The sequence below is a fragment of the Phyllostomus discolor genome, chromosome 3 (genome assembly GCF_004126475.2).
Source record: "Phyllostomus discolor isolate MPI-MPIP mPhyDis1 chromosome 3, mPhyDis1.pri.v3, whole genome shotgun sequence".
Taxonomy (NCBI): domain Eukaryota; kingdom Metazoa; phylum Chordata; class Mammalia; order Chiroptera; family Phyllostomidae; genus Phyllostomus; species Phyllostomus discolor.
The window spans coordinates 143,093,738-143,102,766 of NC_040905.2; positions in this window are offsets into that span (position 1 = coordinate 143,093,738).

Consider the following 9,029-nt stretch of genomic DNA (forward strand, 5'->3'; position numbering starts at 1 on the left):
CCATCATTAGTTCTTTGAATACTATTAAGACCACTTTTTTTTTTTGTTTTCCTTCTGTGATTCTTATGATATGAATGTTGGATTTTTTGTTACTGTTATACATATGTCCAATTTTCTGTTTAGTTTTTCTAGTTTATTTTTTCAGCCTATTTAGATTTTGTGAATTCTATTTATTTGTTCTCAAGTTAATCCATCTATCCTTTTTTAAAAATCTCTACTGTTAAATACATCAAGCAATTTTTTATTTCTATTATTATATATTTTAGTTCTATAATAATCAGTTGGTTCTTTTTTATAACTACATATTTTTACTGATAACTTTCAAGTTTTTCCATTTGTATCAGAAGTTGTAATTTATTTGTTGAAACATTTCTAGAGAAACTGCTTTAAAATCCATGTCAGATAATTAGAATACCTGATCCATTTCAGTGTTGATATCAGCTGATTTTTTAATGCAAGTTATGATTCTTTTTGATCATTGTGTTGTAAGTTATTTTTTATTTTATTTTGGACTTTTACTATTATGTTTGGAGATTCTGAGGTGTATTTAATCATTTATTGAAGCTGTTCTATTTTTTTACCCTGTTTAGTTTTAGCAAACATTTTCTGGCCTACTCTTATGTGGTTCCAGTAAAAGTAAAATTTTTAGAACTTGCATTATTATTATTTTAATCTACTTTCATGTCACTGGGGCTCCTGCCAGGATAGAGCCCATTACTGCTCCTTGAGGAGGTGGCAGCCATTTCCCCAGGAAGGGGCACAGGATTTCCACTCTGGTAGTGAGGAGTCTCAGTCTTGCATGGACATGTAGCTTCCAGGGCCAGGTGTTTGTTGGGGTTGGATTTTTTTTGCTGCCTCTGCCTGCCACCCTCAGTATCCCCTGGAGAAAATAACATGTCTCAGGCTTTCAATATTTTAACATTGGTGGTGCTGCAGGTTCATCTTCTTTACAATTGGTGTCAGTGAGGCTTATTTCTGAAGAACTCCTATTCCATCCAGAGAAGTGAATTGCCTTCTGTTGCTATGTTGGAGCTAGGAAACATTGAGCCAGGGTCACCTTCTTGTGCTGGGTTTAGAGAGAGGGACTTAGGACATTCTGTTATTGTGTTGGTTTTCCAGTCTTGGGGTCAAGACCAATTTAGCTGCTTTTTACCACTTTTCATAGGGTTTTTTTTTTTTGGTTGTATCTTGTACTCATTGTAGGATTTATAGTTGTTTAAAGAAGAAATGATAAATGGATCCATACCATCTTGACTGGAATGGGATTCTATCTTGCCTGTATTTTTAATTGCTAATTATGGCAACTCTAGGCCACAAGTAACTTGGAGCACAAGGAGTCAACATAATGTATAGTTTGCGTATATTTTTTGTTTACTTTAGCTTTACAATGAAAGTGGGTTCAGTAGATTTAAAAACAATCAATAGTATAGGGCAGGGAGCCCTAAACTACACCCCTCAGATCATATTTGCCCTGTAGTATGTTTTGATAAGAGCATTAGAGCTAAGAATGGTTTTAGATTTCTAAAGTGTTTAAAAGAAAAACAAAAAGTAATGTGTGACATATTTATATGTGGATAGGAAGGTCTAAATCATTTACTATCAAACCCTTTACAGAAAAATTTTCCTGACCCAAGTCTAAGGATGTGAAAAAATAATTAAAAAAACGCACTAAAGTTGGATGTAGAAAAGGAGGGCTTGATCCTTACGTTTGAAACTGATACGCTTGATAACATTGGGAAAATTATAAAAACTCCCTATATTTTTCCCTTCATAAAATAAAGACTTTGATAAAGATATTCATAAAATTCTTCCTGCATGAAATGTTAGATCAGCCACTCATAAACTATTATAGTTGGGTAACTTTCTAAATGAGGATTATATTAAGCCCAATGTCTTATTTTGAAAAAAATTGAAATTTATTAGAAATTTGAACAAATAATACAGTGAATATCCATATACCCTTCACGAAAATGTACCAGTTGTTCATAATTTGCCATATTTACTCAATCTGATTCTTTGTAGGTGCATATGTCTGCCTATTTATCAACTTATATATTAATTTTATGTTTTCTGAAACATGGAAATATATTGCAGCCTTATTAATACTTTGCTCATAAATATTTCAGTGTGTATTTCCTAATAAGAATTTGAAAGGAACAGGCATCACTTGAAAGCTTGGCAGTGTGGAAAGAGAGGAAAGTAAGTGTTAATTCAAGGTCCTATAGAAATTACAGAGATTCATCATGGAATGAATATAAAACAAAATCCAAGGAAGCTTTCTAGAACAAAGAGTGGACTCCTTATATTGAAATTAACAAAATGTCATACACAAAGGAAAACTGCCATAGAGCAATACCTCCAATACATATCCCAGTTAAGCAAATAGACTTCAAAGATAAGGATAAAAGCTTCAGAACTATTGGTCAAAAATACTAAGTGTATTTATTATAAAGAAAATCTTGTCATCGGATTTCTTGATAGCAACACACAAAGCAAAACAATAGCAGAACAACATTTTTTTCTCATCAAGGAAAGAAAGTGTGAGACAAGTGTTTTATAGCTAGCCAAGACACCCATTAGGTATCAAGTTCTAAAGAAGAAACCAACAGTTTTAATGTATGAATTTGGAGATGGTTTATTATTTACTTTATTTCATGTGTGTGTTTTTTGTGTGGTGGGTGGAAGAGGTTTTAAAGAGGGAAAAACACTAATATTTATTTAGTATTTTTTAAAAGATTTTATTTTTTTATTTTTAGAGAGGAAAGGGAGGGAGAAAGAGAGAGAGAGAGAAACATCAATGTGCAGTTGCTGGGGTCATGGCCTGCAACCCAAGCATGTACCCTGACTGGGAATCGAACCTTCAACACTTTGGTTGGCAGCCTGTGCTCAATCCACTGAGCTACGCCAGCCAGGGTTCTATTTAGTATTTATTATTAGCTAGATGTACTTAAAAACTTTGAGTTAGGTCTAATTACCTTTATTTTTCAATATAGAAACTGGTAAACCGACAACATTGTTTGACATATGTGACTCAGTATGTGTCAAAGCCAGTATTCAAATCCTATTGTCTTTCACTGTAAAACATTGATCTTTCTTTTATAGAAAGCTCACTGTGGATTCTCCAAATTCACTGCCTGCTCCATAATGCAACTCTAGTTTTGTGGTATTGTTTTTAATTAAGAGAGAGATATGATCCTCTTTACTACTTTATTTAATACTTCTGTAACTGGTAAAGCCATAATCCTCCTCAGCTGACACATAGTTCTACTCTTTTTGCAGTAGCTTAAGCTCAGAACACTATAAAGAGCATAGTGATTTTATTTAAACACTTAAAAACAATCAGTTTGAAAGTACAATGGTTTTACATGCTCAAATTTCCTTTCAGAACGAGTCACATCTGATAATAAAGAATAACACTGAAAATCCTAAAAGCTTTCAGCATTCATTGAGTCTATTTTGAATCCATGTAAAATAAACAACACTTTCAATAAAAGTATTATCTCCAATCAGAAATTAACAGAGCATATAGGACTACAAATTTTAGTGTGGAATTAGCATTATCACTTTCAAGCAGAGGACAACAAGATCATTAGGTGCCATTTCTGAGACTCTGTACCTTATTGGCTTCTGTGACAAAGGACTCTGAAATATCTACTGTCCATGCTAATTAGATTATAGCTTACCAACCACATGTCTACACAGAAGACACAGAACTATTAAAAAATGCTCCTTTCTCTTAAAAATCCAATATAAGTAATTCAATGTAGATGCTAATGCAAGAAAACATAATGGTGTCTGTAAGACACACAATAAATATATTACCTAATTAAATCCCATCCATTGTTTGAAAGTTGGTACAAACATTTGTGTCTAACTTTAGAATTTCAAAAATGCAGCCTACTCTTATTTCATTAAATAAATGGGTGGGGTGAGCTCCTGAGAAATAGAATTGGAACGCCTCCAAATGTTCCAGTCAGTTGTAGCCTTTGTACCAGTGTCCTAACCTGGTCAATGTATATATTTGTAGCTGAAATGCCATTGTCAGTACTGAAACAATTTTTTTTAGCAGTTTATAAGCCAGATATTTTAATTCTCACCATCCTAAAAATGGACGGAAATTGACAGACCAAAGATACTTTGAAGAATACAGCAGATTTACTTTGGCTCATTGACAATTTTAAAATACAACAGTTGCTAGGTCTTTCACCAGATCTCTCTCTACTCCTAAAACTAACAACAAGGTTTTAGATAATTTGGATATTTCTTTAAAAAAATTTTTTTAAAGATATTTTATTTATTTTTAAAATGAACTCTTGTTTGTTTGTTTGTTTGTTTTTTAGAGAGGGAAGGGAGGGAGAAAGAGAGAGAGAGAGAAACATCAATATGCAGTTGCTGGGGTCCATGGCCTGCAACCCAGGCATGTGCCCTGACTGGGAACCTGCAATGCTTTGGTTTGCAGCCCACGCTTAATCCACTGAGCTACACCAGCCAGGGCTATTTCTTTTAATCTTAATTATGTTATTTATTGTATCACTTTCTCCTTTGATTTGGACAAAACATCAGATTCATCTTATTAAGATGGAAGAATTTGAAGGGATTGTGATATAAAAATGAAAGGAGATGGCAGCTCAGGATCTGGCAAATTGCAATCACTGAACTCATATGTTTTTATCTTTGCCTCTGACAAATGGAATACCATTTCTTAGGGTTATTTAGAAAAAGTAAAAGTAATGCAGCAAAGCAATATTTCATAGGAAGCCAACTCAATGTGAAGTACAGTGCCTGGAAAAGTAACTGCCACATTTTAGTTAAACTACAGAAAATAGAGAAGCAATTTGAAGAGGAGGAATAAATTCTAATGAACTAGACAGTATCTTTCGGCCATTCTTTTAATAAAATTACTAGTTATATTTATTAATAATAAAATTACTAAACTTTCCCAGTGTGGTTTACTTCCTATGAAATAATTTGTCCATTTTTAATAGAGTGTTTGCTTTTCAGTATTGAGTTGTATGAGTTCTTTATAGATTTTGGATATTAACTATCAGATGTGTCATCGGCAAATATGTTCTCCCATTCAGTGGGTCATCTTTTGATTTTCTTGATGGTTTACTTTGCTGTGCAAAACCTTTTTAGCATAGTGTAGTTCCATTTATTATTATTATTTTTTTGCTTTCCTTGCCTAAGGAAATATATCAGAAAATATATTACTAACTTCAGGAATAAATATAAAGGACACATGGACAAAAATGGGGGTGGAAATGGGAGGAAGGTGGGGAGGGCTTAGGGGGTGGCCTGGGATGGGAGTAAAAAGCAGAAAACTGTACTTGAACAATTAAAATAAAATTAAAAAAAGAAAATGTATTACTAAGAGAGATGTCTGAGATTTTATTACCTATGTTTCCCTCTAGGATTTTTATGGTTTTAAATCTTTAATCCATTTTGAGTTTATTTTTGTATATTTTATAAGAATGTGGTCTTGTATGTATCTGCCCAATTCTTCCAACATCATTTATTAAATAGATTGTCTTTATTCCATTGTATCTTCTTGCCTCCTTTGCTGAATATTAATTGACCACATAGTTATGGGTTTATTTCTGGTTTATCTATTCTATTCCATTGATCTGTATGTTTGTTTTTATGCCAGTACCATTCTATTTTGATTAGTGTGGCCTTGTAGTATAGTTTGATAGCAGATAGCATGATTCATTTAACTTTATTTTTTCTTCCTAAAGGTTGTTTTGGCTATTTGGGGTCTTTTGTGATTCCATGGAAGTTTTTAGATTATTTTTTTAAAGAAGATATACAGAGGGCCCATAAACAAATGAAAAGATGCTCAACATCACTAATCATCATAGAAATGCAAACTAAAACCACGATGAGATATCACCTCACACCCATCAGAATGGTTATCATCAATAAATCAACAAACCACAAGTACTGGTGAGGATGTGGAGAAAAGAGAACCCTCCTGCAATGTTGGTGGGAATGCAGATTGGTTCAGCCTCCATGGAAAATAATGTGGAGGTTCCTGAAAAAATTAAAAATGGAACTGCCTTATGACCCAGTGATTCTACTTTGAAGAAACATAAAACACTAATTTGAAAGAATATATGCACAGTTGTGTTCTCTGCAGCATTATTTACAATTGCCAAGCTATGGAAGCAAGTGAAGTACCCATCAATAGATAAGTTGATAAAAAAAAGTGGTAGTACATAATACAGTAGAATATTACTGGACCATAAAAAGCAAAAAATCTTACCTTTTGTAGTAGTGTGGATGGACCTAGAGGGTATTATGTTAAGTGAGATAATTCAGCTAGAGAAAGAGACAAATGTCATATAATTTCATTTATATTTGGAATCCAAGCAACATTATAAATGAACAAATAAAACAGAAACAGACTCATAGATACAGAGAACAGACAGATGGTTGCCAGAGGGAAAGGGGATGGGAGAACTGGGTGAAAAAGGTGAAGGGATTGAGAAGTGCAGTTTAGTAGTTAAAAATATTCATTGGGACTTAAAGTACATCATAGGGGGCATAGTAATATTTTGATAACTGTATGGTGCCAGGTGGGTACTGGAAATACAGCAGTGAGGGGACCACTTTGTAAAGTATATGATTGTCTAAACACTATGCTGTACACCTAAAAAAATAATAATGAATGTAAACTGGACTTGAAAAACTTAAAAACATTTTTAAAAAGAAATGACTAGTTAGTGACTAGCTGATAAAAGCAATCACATGTAAAAATACTGCAATTAAAAAGATCCATAATCTTCTAAGATGCAAATTTCTAGATTATTTCAGGAAAATTTGATGAACTCTTTCACTTCATTATGACACAGCTATACTTGATACTATAGCAAAACAATTGCATTTTACACAATGGTGGTATATGCAGCTTTGCAGAGGTGCCAGCCTGTAAGCAATAAATAGCTTAGGCTCTGGGAAAGCCTGGTCCCGTATTCCTAGATAGGTTAATCTGCAGGATGATTGAGACCAATTTTTATTTTCTTACTCAATATAAAAAGTATGATACATTAGTTTCTTGGAGTCTCTGATCATGAAGAAATGTAAGGACAATGTAACCTTTCTAGGATTGACTGCTACTGCTTAAATTCTGCCCCCTAGGGGCAAAAGGCAAATTTGTTGATTTTTTCCTTTTATCGAAAATCAGTAAATGGAGCAACCTGCAATGAGTTTCCCCATTTCTAATGCAGAATTAACCAGAATTGACACTATTCTCAGATCCCAAACAGAGCCCAGCATGAGTTCATTGTCTTACTTTGTCTATCACTTCACAAAGTAGAAATTTGAGACTAGCCATGTAATATAACATTAATGCCTGTTCTTGCCTCAGTTTATTTGACTATTTTAAGCCAAAAGATTAAAGTATAAACACATCATGGATATTTGTAGTTTTTCTCTTTTAATTAGCAAGAATTTTGTAGAGGGCTGGAGGATGAATGAGAATGCCACATAGACTGTCTTATTTCTGTGTCATTAAGGCAATATTAAAATAATCCCCTAAAATATAAGAGTAAATAGACTGATGAATTTGGTGTTTTGCCTTTATGCCACCAAGCAAGTAATAATGTTAGGCAAGACTGATAGCAAACGAAGGCAGAGAAGGGGAGAGAGACATGACTCACTTATTAATTCAGTAGTCCTGAACCAGGTCAGATAAGATTGCCAGGTGTTTGGAAAGTCACAAGAAAAACCAAGATAGTACAAAAGAAAGGAGGCCCTTGAAATTATGTATGTTCATTTCCACTATCTGGGAAAGAAAGCCTTTAAAACTGTGTATTAATCCCAAGGTCTGGAGAGGAGAGAAAGAGGGGGAAACTAGAAGCTGACTACAAGCATAAAACCCTGAAAAATCCCAGTTGTTGGGACATTTGGACTAACTGGATGCCTGCTTGTAATTTTGTGCTCAAGTGCATTTCATAAATAAACTTGCTGTCTTGTTTCCTCTACATGTGCTGTCTCTTGCCTGAATTTATCTCTTGCAAGTGAGGCAACTACAGAGGGTGAGTGGAGCCCCTTGACTGGAGTCTTACCACTAACAATAGATTGATGATTTAACTGCAAGTGGAGTAGTAATGTTGGTAGCCTATAGCATTAGTAATAGATGAATGGTGCAAATTTTTTAGAGATCAGAAAAGTGAACTAGAAAAATGTTCAAGGCTTTTGTGAATCAGATAAACTCTATCCCAACCAAGGAAGGAAGGATAAAGGTAGATATATATCAACTAAGTAGATTATACTTGAGCAAAGGAAGAGAAGAGTGTCAAAGATATACTTAAAAATGCATTAATATTCTCTTAAAACCACCATGTTATGTCTTTGTATTTTAAAGAAAATAGTAGAAATTATTTTTGTTACATTGCCAGCTTTATGTAAAGATTTCTTCTATGCAACATCATATGAAATTTTTTAAAAGACAAGAGTTTCATATTTTAAGTAAGACCTACAAATACAGCCCTGGCTAGTGTGGCTCAGTGGATTGAATGCTGGCCTGCGAATCAAAGGGTTACTGGTTCAGTTTGCAAGTCAGGGCACATTCCTGGGTTGCAGGCCAGGTGCCCAATAGGGAGCACATGAGAGGCAACCACACATTGGTCTTTCTTTCCCTCTCTTTCTCTCTCCCTTCCCCTCTGACTAAAAATAAAATCTTTAAAAAAAAACACCTACAAATACAGTTCATGAAATTAGAGTTAGGGAAAACTGTTATGGGGAGAAGGAAAATAGCCATAAGATATGTCGGAGCAGAGTCCACTCCCCCTGTGCACGGGTGGAACACCTGGCCGATCTCAGGAACAGAGTGAACAGCCAATGGATCCCAGCATATATGAAGATTGGAGGCCAAAACTGTAGAGGACATTGAAAAACCAGATGGTAAAGAGAGTGCTTTGGGACAATAAGGTTCCTGGAACCAGCGCAGGAACCAGGGCAGCTGCAGCCCCAGGCCTGGCACTCACTGGGTCTGCTTCAGGGTTCTTGGGAGAAAGCCCGGTCAATGG